General features: G+C 42.8%; 15 non-coding genes across 15 annotated transcripts; all 15 read right to left on the bottom strand.

The window, feature by feature from the left end:
* Positions 1-234: 234 nt before the first annotated feature.
* trnai-aau (transfer RNA isoleucine (anticodon AAU)) lies at positions 235-308 on the bottom strand. Its single transcript has one exon. It is a non-coding gene; the product is annotated as a tRNA-Ile (tRNA).
* Positions 309-1,255: 947 nt separating this feature from the next.
* trnar-ucg (transfer RNA arginine (anticodon UCG)) lies at positions 1,256-1,328 on the bottom strand. The gene has a single exon. It is a non-coding gene; the product is annotated as a tRNA-Arg (tRNA).
* Positions 1,329-1,711: 383 nt separating this feature from the next.
* trnai-aau (transfer RNA isoleucine (anticodon AAU)) lies at positions 1,712-1,785 on the bottom strand. The gene has a single exon. It is a non-coding gene; the product is annotated as a tRNA-Ile (tRNA).
* Positions 1,786-2,733: 948 nt separating this feature from the next.
* On the bottom strand, positions 2,734-2,806 carry trnar-ucg (transfer RNA arginine (anticodon UCG)). Its single transcript has one exon. It is a non-coding gene; the product is annotated as a tRNA-Arg (tRNA).
* Positions 2,807-3,189: 383 nt separating this feature from the next.
* Positions 3,190-3,263, bottom strand: trnai-aau (transfer RNA isoleucine (anticodon AAU)). The gene has a single exon. It is a non-coding gene; the product is annotated as a tRNA-Ile (tRNA).
* A 947-nt stretch (positions 3,264-4,210) lies between these two features.
* trnar-ucg (transfer RNA arginine (anticodon UCG)) lies at positions 4,211-4,283 on the bottom strand. Its single transcript has one exon. It is a non-coding gene; the product is annotated as a tRNA-Arg (tRNA).
* A 383-nt stretch (positions 4,284-4,666) lies between these two features.
* Positions 4,667-4,740, bottom strand: trnai-aau (transfer RNA isoleucine (anticodon AAU)). The gene has a single exon. It is a non-coding gene; the product is annotated as a tRNA-Ile (tRNA).
* Positions 4,741-5,687: 947 nt separating this feature from the next.
* Positions 5,688-5,760, bottom strand: trnar-ucg (transfer RNA arginine (anticodon UCG)). The gene has a single exon. It is a non-coding gene; the product is annotated as a tRNA-Arg (tRNA).
* Positions 5,761-7,164: 1,404 nt separating this feature from the next.
* Positions 7,165-7,237, bottom strand: trnar-ucg (transfer RNA arginine (anticodon UCG)). The gene has a single exon. It is a non-coding gene; the product is annotated as a tRNA-Arg (tRNA).
* Positions 7,238-7,620: 383 nt separating this feature from the next.
* trnai-aau (transfer RNA isoleucine (anticodon AAU)) lies at positions 7,621-7,694 on the bottom strand. Its single transcript has one exon. It is a non-coding gene; the product is annotated as a tRNA-Ile (tRNA).
* Positions 7,695-10,128: 2,434 nt separating this feature from the next.
* On the bottom strand, positions 10,129-10,202 carry trnai-aau (transfer RNA isoleucine (anticodon AAU)). The gene has a single exon. It is a non-coding gene; the product is annotated as a tRNA-Ile (tRNA).
* A 947-nt stretch (positions 10,203-11,149) lies between these two features.
* trnar-ucg (transfer RNA arginine (anticodon UCG)) lies at positions 11,150-11,222 on the bottom strand. Its single transcript has one exon. It is a non-coding gene; the product is annotated as a tRNA-Arg (tRNA).
* A 373-nt stretch (positions 11,223-11,595) lies between these two features.
* On the bottom strand, positions 11,596-11,669 carry trnai-aau (transfer RNA isoleucine (anticodon AAU)). The gene has a single exon. It is a non-coding gene; the product is annotated as a tRNA-Ile (tRNA).
* Positions 11,670-12,616: 947 nt separating this feature from the next.
* On the bottom strand, positions 12,617-12,689 carry trnar-ucg (transfer RNA arginine (anticodon UCG)). The gene has a single exon. It is a non-coding gene; the product is annotated as a tRNA-Arg (tRNA).
* Positions 12,690-15,571: 2,882 nt separating this feature from the next.
* On the bottom strand, positions 15,572-15,644 carry trnar-ucg (transfer RNA arginine (anticodon UCG)). The gene has a single exon. It is a non-coding gene; the product is annotated as a tRNA-Arg (tRNA).
* Positions 15,645-15,799: the final 155 nt, after the last annotated feature.

The raw sequence follows: 15,799 nt of genomic DNA, 5'->3' as shown, positions 1-15,799 counted from the left end.
AAACCTGTAGACAGCGTTGAACTATCTGGGAGTGTGAAATTATGTGAGTATTCTTTGATATCATTAACTAAAAAGGAAATGCGGGAAAGGTTTCTTATGCAAGACAGTTCAGTCAGCAATGTTACCTGGTTGATAACTCAAAAGGTCAGGTTTATGTAGCATGTGAAAAGCAAGCAATCATGCAGTCAGGATTAATCTTGCCTTGGAAAGAGTTGTTTGCATCGTGCTTTTCAATGGCCAGTATGGGGATTGAACCCATGACCTTGGCGTTATTAGCACCACGCTCTAACCATCTGAGCTAACCGGCCCAGCATGCTGCAAAGGAGTCATTTTTCCAGCTGCACAGCTGCGTCAATGTCTCAGTGATTTTGTCTGAGATACGATGGCCCTTTCATAATGGGTGACGTCATAATCCTGTCTTTTGGACATCAGAGATGATGCAGTTCCATGGCCAAACAGTTGGAGATGAAATCATTTTAATTCAAGGAAGTGGGTCTTTGCTGATCTCATGTACTGACTTGTAATAGGGCCTCTTGTAGATTTGTTTCTTTTTTCAAATGAGCACTGCAGACAGATGGGAATTCAGATTTTTTGTAAGTAGAGATTAGGGGCAAGAAAGAAGATCAGCCACTGGCACCATCACCTCTACGCTCTATCCTTCTCAATTGAACATCCTGGTCTTAAGAGCAGCACATTGACTTCCGGAAGATAATTGCTATTTGTGCATACCTCTTTAGCAGTGAAGAAGTGTGATTGATAAAACCTTTTCGCTTGAATGTTACCCTGTTTCTGCAACCTTGAAACACACGGAAAAAAAGATTTTCCAGGCACATCCAGTGAGTAAGTACAAGAAGAGCAACCACAAAGGGACTCGACCCTTCAATCTTCCTATTTGAAGTCAGATGCTTTGTCCATTAGGTCACTTGGTCTGAACTAGGGTGGGTTTCGAAAGGTTAGGGGAGCTAGGACAGTGAGGAAGGGAGATTTGATTGTAAAACAGGACATGTGAAAACTTCACAATTGTAAAGCCCATAGACAGCGTTGAAGCATTTGTGAATGTGATGTTGTGTCAGATACTCTTCGATATCATTGTGTGCATAAGTACATGCAGGAAAATGTTTCTTGTGCAAAACAGCTCAGTGAGGGTGATTGATAATAGCTTCCTTTGCTTAAGTGTCACTCTGTTCCTACAACCATGAAAAACCCATGGATGTTTGTACTTTCCAGGCACATCAAACAGCAAGGACTGGAAGCTCAACCACAAAGGGACTCGAACCCTCAATCTTCTGATCCGAAGTCAGACGCCTTGTCCATTAGGCCACGTGGTCGGAACCAAGTCTTTCAAAGGACTGAAGCCGTGCTCATTAGACTGTGTGGTCTGAACAGAGGTTTGTTTCAGGAGGCTAGAGGAGCTGGGTGAGCGAGGAAGGGAGACTTGATTGTAAAAATGTACATGTGAATAATTTTTTGAATTGTAAAACCTGTAGACAGCGTTGAACTATCTGGGAATGTGAAATTATGTGAGTATTCTTTGATATCATTAACTAAAAAGGAAATGCGGGAAAGGTTTCTTATGCAAGACAGTTCAGTCAGCAATGTTACCTGGTTGATAACTCAAAAGGCCAGGTTTATGTAGCATGTGAAAAGCAAGCAACCATGCAGTCAGGATTAATCTTGCCTTGGAAAGAGTTGCTTGCATCGTGCTTTTCAATGGCCAGTATGGGGATTGAACCCATGACCTTGGCGTTATTAGCACCACTCTCTAACCATCTGAGCTAACCGGCCCAGCATGCTCCAAAAGAGTCATTTTCCCAGCTGCACAGCTGCGTCAATGTCTCAGTGATTTTGTCTGACATACGATGGCCCTTTCATAATGGGTGACGTCATAATCCTGTCTTTTGGACATCAGAGATGATGCAGTTCCATGGCCAAACAGTTGGAGATGAAATCATTTTAATTCAAGGAAGTGGGTCTTTGCTGATCTCATGTACTGACTTGTAATAGGGCCTCTTGTAGATTTGTTTCTTTTTTCAAATGAGCACTGCAGACAGATGGGAATTCAAATTTTTTATAAGTAGAGATTAGGGGCAAGAAAGAAGATCAGCCACTGGCACCATCGCCTCTACGCTCTAACCTTCTCATTTGAACATCCTGGTCTTAAGAGCAGCAAATTTGACTTCCGGAAGATAATTGCTATTTGTGCATACCTCTTTAGCAGTGAAGAAGTGTGATTGATAAAACCTTTTCGCTTGAATGTTACCCTGTTTCTGCAACCTTGAAACACACGGAAAAAAAGATTTTCCAGGCACATCCATTGAGTAAGTACAAGAAGAGCAACCACAAAGGAACTCGACCCTTCAATCTTCCTATTTGAAGTCACATGCTTTGTCCATTAGGTCACTTGGTCTGAACTAGGGTGGGTTTCGAAAGGTTAGGGGAGCTAGGACAGTGAGGAAGGGAGACTTGATTGTAAAACAGGACATGTGAAAACTTCACAATTGTAAAGCCCATAGACAGCGTTGAAGCATTTGTGAATGTGATGTTGTGTCAGATACTCTTCGATATCATTGTGTGCATATGTACATGCAGGAAAATGTTTCTTGTGCAAAACAGCTCAGTGAGGGAGATTGATAATAGCTTCCTTTGCTTAAGTGTCACTCTGTTCCTACAACCATGAAAAACCCATGGAAGTTTGTACTTTCCAGGCACATCAAACAGCAAGGACTGGAAGCTCAACCACGAAGGGACTCGAACCCTCAATCTTCTGATCCGAAGTCAGACGCCTTGTCCATTAGGCCACGTGGTCTGAACCGAGTCTTTCAAAGGACTGAAGCCGTGCTCATTAGACTGTGTGGTCTGAACAGAGGTTTGTTTCAGGAGGCTAGAGGAGCTGGGTGAGTGAGGAAGGGAGACTTGATTGTAAAAACGTACATGTGAATAATTTTTTGAATTGCAAAACCTGTAGACAGCGTTGAACTATCTGGGAGTGTGAAATTATGTGAGTATTCTTTGATATCATTAACTAAAAAGGAAATGCGGGAAAGGTTTCTTATGCAAGACAGTTCAGTCAGCAATGTTACCTGGTTGATAACTCAAAAGGTCAGGTTTATGTAGCATGTGAAAAGCAAGCAATCATGCAGTCAGGATTAATCTTGCTTTGGAAAGAGTTGTTTGCATCGTGCTTTTCAATGGCCAGTATGGGGATTGAACCCATGACCTTGGCGTTATTAGCACCACGCTCTAACCATCTGAGCTAACCGGCCCAGCATGCTGCAAAGGAGTCATTTTCCCAGCTGCACAGCTGCGTCAATGTCTCAGTGATTTTGTCTGAGATACGATGGCCCTTTCATAATGGGTGACGTCATAATCCTGTCTTTTGGACATCAGAGATGATGCAGTTCCATGGCCAAACAGTTGGAGATGAAATCATTTTAATTCAAGGAAGTGGGTCTTTGCTGATCTCATGTACTGACTTGTAATAGGGCCTCTTGTAGATTTGTTTCTTTTTTCAAATGAGCACTGCAGACAGATGGGAATTCAGATTTTTTGTAAGTAGAGATTAATGGCAAGAAAGAAGATCAGCCACTGGCACCATCACCTCTACGCTCTAACCTTCTCAATTGAACATCCTGGTCTTAAGAGCAGCACATTGACTTCCGGAAGATAATTGCTATTTGTGCATACCTCTTTAGCAGTGAAGAAGTGTGATTGATAAAACCTTTTCGCTTGAATGTTACCCTGTTTCTGCAACCTTGAAACACACGGAAAAAAAGATTTTCCAGGCACATCCAGTGAGTAAGTACAAGAAGAGCAACCACAAAGGGACTCGACCCTTCAATCTTCCTATTTGAAGTCAGATGCTTTGTCCATTAGGTCACTTGGTCTGAACTAGGGTGGGTTTCGAAAGGTTAAGGGAGCTAGGACAGTGAGGAAGGGAGACTTGATTGTAAAACAGGACATGTGAAAACTTCACAATTGTAAAGCCCATAGACAGCGTTGAAGCATTTGTGAATGTGATGTTGTGTCAGATACTCTTCGATATCATTGTGTGCATAAGTACATGCAGGAAAATGTTTCTTGTGCAAAACAGCTCAGTGAGGGAGATTGATAATAGCTTCCTTTGCTTAAGTGTCACTCTGTTCCTACAACCATGAAAAACCCATGGAAGTTTGTACTTTCCAGGCACATCAAACAGCAAGGACTGGAAGCTCAACCACGAAGGGACTCGAACCCTCAATCTTCTGATCCGAAGTCAGACGCCTTGTCCATTAGGCCACGTGGTCTGAACCGAGTCTTTCAAAGGACTGAAGCCGTGCTCATTAGACTGTGTGGTCTGAACAGAGGTTTGTTTCAGGAGGCTAGAGGAGCTGGGTGAGTGAGGAAGGGAGACTTGATTGTAAAAACGTACATGTGAATAATTTCTTGAATTGCAAAACCTGTAGACAGCGTTGAACTATCTGGGAGTGTGAAATTATGTGAGTATTCTTTGATATCATTAACTAAAAAGGAAATGCGGGAAAGGTTTCTTATGCAAGACAGTTCAGTCAGCAATGTTACCTGGTTGATAACTCAAAAGGTCAGGTTTATGTAGCATGTGAAAAGCAAGCAATCATGCAGTCAGGATTAATCTTGCCTTGGAAAGAGTTGTTTGCATCGTGCTTTTCAATGGCCAGTATGGGGATTGAACCCATGACCTTGGCGTTATTAGCACCACGCTCTGACCATCTGAGCTAATCGGCCCAGCATGCTGCAAAAGAGTCATTTTCCCAGCTGCACAGCTGCGTCAATGTCTCAGTGATTTTGTCTGAGATACGATGGCCCTTTCATAATGGGTGACGTCATAATCCTTTCTTTTGGACATCAGAGATGATGCAGTTCCATGGCCAAACAGTTGGAGATGACATCATTTTAATTCAAGGAAGTGGGTCTTTGCTGATCTCATGTACTGACTTGTAATAGGGCCTCTTGTAGATTTGTTTCTTTTTTCAAATGAGCACTGCAGACAGATGGGAATTCAGATTTTTTGTAAGTAGAGATTAGGGGCAAGAAAGAAGATCAGCCACTGGCACCATCGCCTCTACGCTCTAACCTTCTCAATTGAACATCCTGGTCTTAAGAGCAGCACATTGACTTCCGGAAGATAATTGCTATTTGTGCATACCTCTTTAGCAGTGAAGAAGTGTGATTGATAAAACCTTTTCGCTTGAATGTTACCCTGTTTCTGCAACCTTGAAACACACGGAAAAAAAGATTTTCCAGGCACATCCAGTGAGTAAGTACAAGAAGAGCAACCACAAAGGGACTCGACCCTTCAATCTTCCTATTTGAAGTCAGATGCTTTGTCCATTAGGTCACTTGGTCTGAACTAGGGTGGGTTTCGAAAGGTTAGGGGAGCTAGGACAGTGAGGAAGGGAGACTTGATTGTAAAACAGGACATGTGAAAACTTCACAATTGTAAAGCCCATAGACAGCGTTGAAGCATTTGTGAATGTGATGTTGTGTCAGATACTCTTCGATATCATTGTGTGCATAAGTACATGCAGGAAAATGTTTCTTGTGCAAAACAGCTCAGTGAGGGAGATTGATAATAGCTTCCTTTGCTTAAGTGTCACTCTGTTCCTACAACCATGAAAAACCCATGGAAGTTTGTACTTTCCAGGCACATCAAACAGCAAGGACTGGAAGCTCAACCACAAAGGGACTCGAACCCTCAATCTTCTGATCCGAAGTCAGACGCCTTGTCCATTAGGCCACGTGGTCTGAACCGAGTCTTTCAAAGGACTGAAGCCGTGCTCATTAGACTGTGTGGTCTGAACAGAGGTTTGTTTCAGGAGGCTAGAGGAGCTGGGTGAGTGAGGAAGGGAGACTTGATTGTAAAAACGTACATGTGAATAATTTTTTGAATTGCAAAACCTGTAGACAGCGTTGAACTATCTGGGAGTGTGAAATTATGTGAGTATTCTTTGATATCATTAACTAAAAAGGAAATGCGGGAAAGGTTTCTTATGCAAGACAGTTCAGTCAGCAATGTTACCTGGTTGATAACTCAAAAGGCCAGGTTTATGTAGCATGTGAAAAGCAAGCAACCGTGCAGTCAGGATTAATCTTGCCTTGGAAAGAGTTGCTTGCATCGTGCTTTTCAATGGCCAGTATGGGGATGGAACCCATGACCTTGGCGTTATTAGCACCACGCTCTGACCATCTGAGCTAATCGGCCCAGCATGCTGCAAAAGAGTCATTTTCCCAGCTGCACAGCTGCGTCAATGTCTCAGTGATTTTGTCTGAGATACGATGGGCCTTTCATAATGGGTGACGTCATAATCCTTTCTTTTGGACATCAGAGATGATGCAGTTCCATGGCCAAACAGTTGGAGATGAAATCATTTTAATTCAAGGAAGTGGGTCTTTGCTGATCTCATGTACTGACTTGTAATAGGGCCTCTTGTAGATTTGTTTCTTTTTTCAAATGAGCACTGCAGACAGATGGGAATTCAGATTTTTTGTAAGTAGAGATTAGGGGCAAGAAAGAAGATCAGCCACTGGCACCATCGCCTCTACGCTCTAACCTTCTCAATTGAACATCCTGGTCTTAAGAGCAGCACATTGACTTCCGGAAGATAATTGCTATTTGTGCATACCTCTTTAGCAGTGAAGAAGTGTGATTGATAAAACCTTTTCGCTTGAATGTTACCCTGTTTCTGCAACCTTGAAACACACGAAAAAAAAGATTTTCCAGGCACATCCAGTGAGTAAGTACAAGAAGAGCAACCACAAAGGGACTCGACCCTTCAATCTTCCTATTTGAAGTCAGATGCTTTGTCCATTAGGTCACTTGGTCTGAACTAGGGTGGGTTTCGAAAGGTTAGGGGAGCTAGGACAGTGAGGAAGGGAGACTTGATTGTAAAACAGGACATGTGAAAACTTCACAATTGTAAAGCCCATAGACAGCGTTGAAGCATTTGTGAATGTGATGTTGTGTCAGATACTCTTCGATATCATTGTGTGCATAAGTACATGCAGGAAAATGTTTCTTGTGCAAAACAGCTCAGTGAGGGAGATTGATAATAGCTTCCTTTGCTTAAGTGTCACTCTGTTCCTACAACCATGAAAAACCCATGGAAGTTGGTACTTTCCAGGAACATCAAACAGCAAGGACTGGAAGCTCAACCACGAAGGGACTCGAACCCTCAATCTTCTGATCCGAAGTCAGACGCCTTGTCCATTAGGCCACGTGGTCGGAACCGAGTCTTTCAAAGGACTGAAGCCGTGCTCATTATACTGTGTGGTCTGAACAGAGGTTTGTTTCAGGAGGCTAGAGGAGCTGGGTGAGTGAGGAAGGGAGACTTGATTGTAAAAACGTACATGTGAATAATTTTTTGAATTGCAAACCCTGTAGACAGCGTTGAACTATCTGGGAATGTGAAATTATGTGAGTATTCTTTGATATCATTAACTAAAAAGGAAATGCGGGAAAGGTTTCTTATGCAAGACAGTTCAGTCAGCAATGTTACCTGGTTGATAACTCAAAAGGCCAGGTTTATGTAGCATGTGAAAAGCAAGCAACCGTGCAGTCAGGATTAATCTTGCCTTGGAAAGAGTTGCTTGCATCGTGCTTTTCAATGGCCAGTATGGGGATGGAACCCATGACCTTGGCGTTATTAGCACCACGCTCTAACCATCTGAGCTAACCGGCCCAGCATGCTGCAAAAGAGTCATTTTCCCAGCTGCACAGCTGCGTCAATGTCTCAGTGATTTTGTCTGAGATACGATGGCCCTTTCATAATGGGTGACGTCATAATCCTGTCTTTTGGACATCAGAGATGATGCAGTTCCATGGCCAAACAGTTGGAGATGAAATCATTTTAATTCAAGGAAGTGGGTCTTTGCTGATCTCATGTACTGACTTGTAATAGGGCCTCTTGTAGATTTGTTTCTTTTTTTTTTAAATGAGCACTGCAGACAGATGGGAATTCAGATTTTTTGTAAGTAGAGATTAGGGGCAAGAAAGAAGATCAGCCACTGGCACCATCGCCTCTACGCTCTAACCTTCTCAATTGAACATCCTGGTCTTAAGAGCAGCAAATTTGACTTCCGGAAGATAATTGCTATTTGTGCATACCTCTTTAGCAGTGAAGAAGTGTGATTGATAAAACCTTTTCGCTTGAATGTTACCCTGTTTTTGCAACCTTGAAACACACGGAAAAAAAGATTTTCAAGGCACATCCAGTGAGTAAGTACAAGAAGAGCAACCACAAAGGGACTCGACCCTTCAATCTTCCTATTTGAAGTCAGATGCTTTGTCCATTAGGTCACTTGGTCTGAACTACGGTGGGTTTCGAAAGGTTAGGGGAGCTAGGACAGTGAGGAAGGGAGACTTGATTGTAAAACAGGACATGTGAAAACTTCACAATTGTAAAGCCCATAGACAGCGTTGAAGCATTTGTGAATGTGATGTTGTGTCAGATACTCTTCGATATCATTGTGTGCATAAGTACATGCAGGAAAATGTTTCTTGTGCAAAACAGCTCAGTGAGGGAGATTGATAATAGCTTCCTTTGCTTAAGTGTCACTCTGTTCCTACAACCATGAAAAACCCATGGAAGTTGGTACTTTACAGGCAAATCAAAAAGCAAGGACTGGAAGCTCAACCACGAAGCAACTCGACCCCTCAATCTTCTGATCCGAAGTCAGACGCCTTGTCCATTAGGCCACGTGGTCGGAACCGAGTCTTTCAAAGGACTGAAGCCGTGCTCATTAGACTGTGTGGTCTGAACAGAGGTTTGTTTCAGGAGGCTAGAGGAGCTGGGTGAGTGAGGAAGGGAGACTTGATTGTAAAAACGTACATGTGAATAATTTTTTGAATTGCAAAACCTGTAGACAGCGTTGAACTATCTGGGAATGTGAAATTATGTGAGTATTCTTTGATATCATTAACTAAAAAGGAAATGCGGGAAAGGTTTCTTATGCAAGACAGTTCAGTCAGCAATGTTACCTGGTTGATAACTCAAAAGGCCAGGTTTATGTAGCATGTGAAAAGCAAGCAACCGTGCAATCAGGATTAATCTTGCCTTGGAAAGAGTTGCTTGCATCGTGCTTTTCAATGGCCAGTATGGGGATTGAACCCATGACCTGGGCGTTATTAGCACCACGCTCTAACCATCTGAGCTAACCGGCCCAGCATGCTGCAAAGGAGTCATTTTCCCAGCTGCACAGCTGCGTCAATGTCTCAGTGATTTTGTCTGACATACGATGGCCCTTTCATAATGGGTGACGTCATAATCCTGTCTTTGGACATCAGAGATGATGTAGTTCCATGGCCAAACAGTTGGAGATGAAATCATTTTAATTCAAGGAAGTGGGTCTTTGCTGATCTCATGTACTGACTTGTAATAGGGCCTCTTGTAGATTTGTTTCTTTTTTCAAATGAGCACTGCAGACAGATGGGAATTCAGATTTTTTGTAAGTAGAGATTAGGGGCAAGAAAGAAGATCAGCCACTGGCACCATCGCCTCTACGCTCTAACCTTCTCAATTGAACATCCTGGTCTTAAGAGCAGCAAATTTGACTTCCGGAAGATAATTGCTATTTGTGCATACCTCTTTAGCAGTGAAGAAGTGTGATTGATAAAACCTTTTCGCTTGAATGTTACCCTGTTTCTGCAACCTTGAAACACACGGAAAAAAAGATTTTCCAGGCACATCCATTGAGTAAGTACAAGAAGAGCAACCACAAAGGGACTCGACCCTTCAATCTTCCTATTTGAAGTCAGATGCTTTGTCCATTAGGTCACTTGGTCTGAACTAGGGTGGGTTTCGAAAGGTTAGGGGAGCTAGGACAGTGAGGAAGGGAGACTTGATTGTAAAACAGGACATGTGAATAATTTTTTGAATTGCAAAACCTGTAGACAGCGTTGAACTATCTGGGAATGTGAAATTATGTGAGTATTCTTTGATATCATTAACTAAAAAGGAAATGCGGGAAAGGTTTCTTATGCAAGACAGTTCAGTCAGCCATGTTACCTGGTTGATAACTCAAAAGGCCAGGTTTATGTAGCATGTGAAAAGCAAGCAACCATGCAGTCAGGATTAATCTTGCCTTGGAAAGAGTTGCTTGCATCGTGCTTTTCAATGGCCAGTATGGGGATTGAACCCATGACCTTGGCGTTATTAGCACCACGCTCTAACCATCTGAGCTAACCGGCCCAGCATGCTGCAAAAGAGTCATTTTCCCAGCTGCACAGCTGCGTCAATGTCTCAGTGATTTTGTCTGAGATACGATGGCCCTTTCATAATGGGTGACGTCATAATCCTGTCTTTTGGACATCAGAGATGATGCATTTCCATGGCCAAACAGTTGGAGATGAAATCATTTTAATTCAAGGAAGTGGGTCTTTGCTGATCTCATGTACTGACTTGTAATAGGGCCTCTTGTAGATTTGTTTCTTTTTTCAAATGAGCACTGCAGACAGATGGGAATTCAGATTTTTTGTAATTAGAGATTAGGGGCAAGAAAGAAGATCAGCCACTGGCACCATCGCCTCTACGCTCTAACCTTCTCAATTGAACATCCTGGTCTTAAGAGCAGCAAATTTGACTTCCGGAAGATAATTGCTATTTGTGCATACCTCTTTAGCAGTGAAGAAGTGTGATTGATAAAACCTTTTCGCTTGAATGTTACCCTGTTTCTGCAACCTTGAAACACACGGAAAAAAAGATTTTCCAGGCACATCCATTGAGTAAGTACAGAAGAGCAACCACAAAGGGACTCGACCCTTCAATCTTCCTATTTGAAGTCAGATGCTTTGTCCATTAGGTCACTTGCTCTGAACTAGGGTGGGTTTCGAAAGGTTAGGGGAGCTAGGACAGTGAGGAAGGGAGACTTGATTGTAAAACAGGACATGTGAAAACTTCACAATTGTAAAGCCCATAGACAGCGTTGAAGCATTTGTGAATGTGATGTTGTGTCAGATACTCTTCGATATCATTGTGTGCATAAGTACATGCAGGAAAATGTTTCTTGTGCAAAACAGCTCAGTGAGGGTGATTGATAATAGCTTCCTTTGCTTAAGTGTCACTCTGTTCCTACGACCATGAAAAACCCATGGAAGTTTGTACTTTCCAGGCACATCAAACAGCAAGGACTGGAAGCTCAACCACGAAGGGACTCTAACCCTCAATCTTCTGATCCGAAGTCAGACGCCTTGTCCATTAGGCCACGTGGTCGGAACCGAGTCTTTCAAAGGACTGAAGCCGTGCTCATTAGACTGTGTGGTCTGAACAGAGGTTTGTTTCAGGAGGCTAGAGGAGCTGGGTGAGTGAGGAAGGGAGACTTGATTGTAAAAACGTACATGTGAATAATTTTTTGAATTGCAAAACCTGTAGACAGCGTTGAACTATCTGGGAATGTGAAATTATGTGAGTATTCTTTGATATCATTAACTAAAAAGGAAATGCGGGAAAGGTTTCTTATGCAAGACAGTTCAGTCAGCCATGTTACCTGGTTGATAACTCAAAAGGCCAGGTTTATGTAGCATGTGAAAAGCAAGCAACCATGCAGTCAGGATTAATCTTGCCTTGGAAAGAGTTGCTTGCATCGTGGCCAGTATGGGGATTGAACCCATGACCTTGGCGTTATTAGCACCACGCTCTAACCATCTGAGCTAACCGGCCCAGCATGCTGCAAAAGAGTCATTTTCCCAGCTGCACAGCTGCGTCAATGTCTCAGTGATTTTGTCTGAGATACGATGGCCCTTTCATAATGGGTGACGTCATAATCCTGTCTTTAGGACATCAGAGATGATGCAGTTCCATGGCCAAACAGTTGGAGATGAAATCATTTTAATTCAAGGAAGTGGGTCTTTGCTGATCTCATGTACTGACTTGTAATAGGGCCTCTTGTAGATTTGTTTCTTTTTTCAAATGAGCACTGCAGACAGATGGGAATTCAGATTTTTTGTAAGTAGAGATTAGGGGCAAGAAAGAAGATCAGCCACTGGCACCATCGCCTCTACGCTCTAACCTTCTCAATTGAACATCCTGGTCTTAAGAGCAGCACATTGAGTTCCGGAAGATAATTGCTATTTGTGCATACCTCTTTAGCAGTGAAGAAGTGTGATTGATAAAACCTTTTCGCTTGAATGTTACCCTGTTTTTGCAACCTTGAAACACACGGAAAAAAAGATTTTCCAGGCACATCCAGTGAGTAAGTACAAGAAGAGCAACCACAAAGGGACTCGACCCTTCAATCTTCCTATTTGAAGTCAGATGCTTTGTCCATTAGGTCACTTGGTCTGAACTAGGGTGGGTTTCGAAAGGTTAGGGGAGCTAGGACAGTGAGGAAGGGAGACTTGATTGTAAAACAGGACATGTGAAAACTTCACAATTGTAAAGCCCATAGACAGCGTTGAAGCATTTGTGAATGTGATGTTGTGTCAGATACTCTTCGATATCATTGTGTGCATATGTACATGCAGGAAAATGTTTCTTGTGCAAAACAGCTCAGTGAGGGTGATTGATAATAGCTTCCTTTGCTTAAGTGTCACTCTGTTCCTACGACCATGAAAAACCCGTGGAAGTTTGTACTTTCCAGGCACATCAAACAGAAAGGACTGGAAGCTCAACCACGAAGGGACTCGAACCCTCAATCTTCTGATCCGAAGTCAGACGCCTTGTCCATTAGGCCACGTGGTCGGAACCGAGTCTTTCAAAGGACTGAAGCCGTGCTCATTAGACTGTGTGGTCTGAACAGAGGTTTGTTTCAGGAGGCTAGAGGAGCTGGGTGAGTGAGGAAGGGAGACTTGATTGTAAAAACGTACATGTGAATAATTTTTTGAATTGCAAAACCTGTAGACAGCGTTGAACTATCTGGGAATGTGAAATTATGTGAGTATTCTTTGATATCATTAACTAAAAAGGAAATGCGGGAAAGGTTTCTTATGCAAGACAGTTCAGTCAGCAATGTTACCTGGTTGATAACTCAAAAGGCCAGGTTTATGTAGCATGTGAAAAGCAAGCAACTGTGCAGTCAGGATTAATCTTGCCTTGGAAAGAGTTGCTTGCATCGTGCTTTTCAATTGCCAGTATGGGGATGGAACCCATGACCTTGGCGTTATTAGCACCACTCTCTAACCATCTGAGCTAACCGGCCCAGCATGCTGCAAAAGAGTCATTTTCCCAGCTGCACAGCTGCGTCAATGTCTCAGTGATTTTGTCTGACATACGATGGCCCTTTCATAATGGGTGACGTCATAATCCTGTCTTTTGGACATCAGAGATGATGTAGTTCCATGGCCAAACAGTTGGAGATGAAATCATTTTAATTCAAGGAAGTGGGTCTTTGCTGATCTCATGTACTGACTTGTAATAGGGCCTCTTGTAGATTTGTTTCTTTTTTCAAATGAGCACTGCAGACAGATGGGAATTCAGATTTTTTGTAAGTAGAGATTAGGGGCAAGAAAGAAGATCAGCCACTGGCACCATCGCCTCTACGCTCTAACCTTCTCAATTGAACATCCTGGTCTTAAGAGCAGCACATTGAGTTCCGGAAGATAATTGCTATTTGTGCATACCTCTTTAGCAGTGAAGAAGTGTGATTGATAAAACCTTTTCGCTTGAATGTTACCCTGTTTTTGCAACCTTGAAACACACGGAAAAAAAGATTTTCCAGGCACATCCAGTGAGTAAGTACAAGAAGAGCAACCACAAAGGGACTCGACCCTTCAATCTTCCTATTTGAAGTCAGATGCTTTGTCCATTAGGTCACTTGGTCTGAACTAGGGTGGGTTTCGAAAGGTTAGGGGATCTAGGACAGTGAGGAAGGGAGACTTGATTGTAAAACAGGACATGTGAAAACTTCACAATTGTAAAGCCCATAGACAGCGTTGAAGCATTTGTGAATGTGATGTTGTGTCAGATACTCTTCGATATCATTGTGTGCATAAGTACATGCAGGAAAATGTTTCTTGTGCAAAACAGCTCAGTGAGGGTGATTGATAATAGCTTCCTTTGCTTAAGTGTCACTCTGTTCCTACAACCATGAAAAACCCATGGAAGTTTGTAATTTCCAGGCACATCAAACAGCAAGGACTGGAAGCTCAACCACGAAGCGACTCGAACCCTCAATCTTCTGATACGAAGTCAGACGCCTTGTCCATTAGGCCACGTGGTCGGAACCGAGTCTTTCAAAGGACTGAAGCCGTGCTCATTAGACTGTGTGGTCTTGATCAGAGGTTTGTTTCAGGAGGCTAGAGGAGCTGGGTGAGTGAGGAAGGGAGACTTGATTGTAAAAACGTACATGTGAATAATTTTTTGAATTGCAAAACCTGTAGACAGCGTTGAACTATCTGGGAATGTGAAATTATGTGAGTATTCTTTGATATCATTAACTAAAAAGGAAATGCGGGAAAGGTTTCTTATGCAAGACAGTTCAGTCAGCAATGTTACCTGGTTGATAACTCAAAAGGCCAGGTTTATGTAGCATGTGAAAAGCAAGCAACCGTGCAGTCAGGATTAATCTTGCCTTGGAAAGAGTTGCTTGCATCGTGCTTTTCAATGGCCAGTATGGGGATTGAACCCATGACCTTGGCGTTATTAGCACCACGCTCTAACCATCTGAGTTAACCGGCCCAGCATGCTGCAAAAGAGTCATTTTCCCAGCTGCACAGCTGCGTCAATGTCTCAGTGATTTTGTCTGAGATACGATGGCCCTTTCATAATGGGTGACGTCATAATCCTGTCTTTTGGACATCAGAGATGATGCAGTTCCATGGCCAAACAGTTGGAGATGAAATCATTTTAATTCAAGGAAGTGGGTCTTTGCTGATCTCATGTACTGACTTGTAATAGGGCCTCTTGTAGATTTGTTTCTTTTTTCAAATGAGCACTGCAGACAGATGGGAATTCAGATTTTTTGTAAGTAGAGATTAGGGGCAAGAAAGAAGATCAGCCACTGGCACCATCGCCTCTACGCTCTAACCTTCTCAATTGAACATCCTGGTCTTAAGAGCAGCACATTGAGTTCCGGAAGATAATTGCTATTTGTGCATACCTCTTTAGCAGTGAAGAAGTGTGATTGATAAAACCTTTTCGCTTGAATGTTACCCTGTTTTTGCAACCTTGAAACACACGGAAAAAAAGATTTTCCAGGCACATCCAGTGAGTAAGTACAAGAAGAGCAACCACAAAGGGACTCGACCCTTCAATCTTCCTATTTGAAGTCAGATGCTTTGTCCATTAGGTCACTTGGTCTGAACTAGGGTGGGTTTCGAAAGGTTAGGGGAGCTAGGACAGTGAGGAAGGGAGACTTGATTGTAAAACAGGACATGTGAAAACTTCACAATTGTAAAGCCCATAGACAGCGTTGAAGCATTTGTGAATGTGATGTTGTGTCAGATACTCTTCGATATCATTGTGTGCATATGTACATGCAGGAAAATGTTTCTTGTGCAAAACAGCTCAGTGAGGGTGATTGATAATAGCTTCCTTTGCTTAAGTGTCACTCTGTTCCTACGACCATGAAAAACCCATGGAAGTTTGTACTTTCCAGGCACATCAAACAGAAAGGACTGGAAGCTCAACCACGAAGGGACTCGAACCCTCAATCTTCTGATCCGAAGTCAGACGCCTTGTCCATTAGGCCACGTGGTCGGAACCGAGTATTTCAAAGGACTGAAGCCGTGCTCATTAGACTGTGTGGTCTGAACAGAGGTTTGTTTCAGGAGGCTAGAGGAGCTGGGTGAGTGAGGAAGGGAGACTTGATTGTAAAAACGTACATGTGAATAATTTTTTGAATTGCAAAACCT

The sequence above is a fragment of the Channa argus genome, unplaced genomic scaffold (assembly GCF_033026475.1).
Source record: "Channa argus isolate prfri unplaced genomic scaffold, Channa argus male v1.0 Contig035, whole genome shotgun sequence".
In the NCBI taxonomy this organism is placed as follows: Eukaryota; Metazoa; Chordata; class Actinopteri; order Anabantiformes; family Channidae; genus Channa; species Channa argus.
Note: the sequence above shows the minus strand (reverse complement) of the source record. Positions and strands in the feature narration are given on the sequence as shown.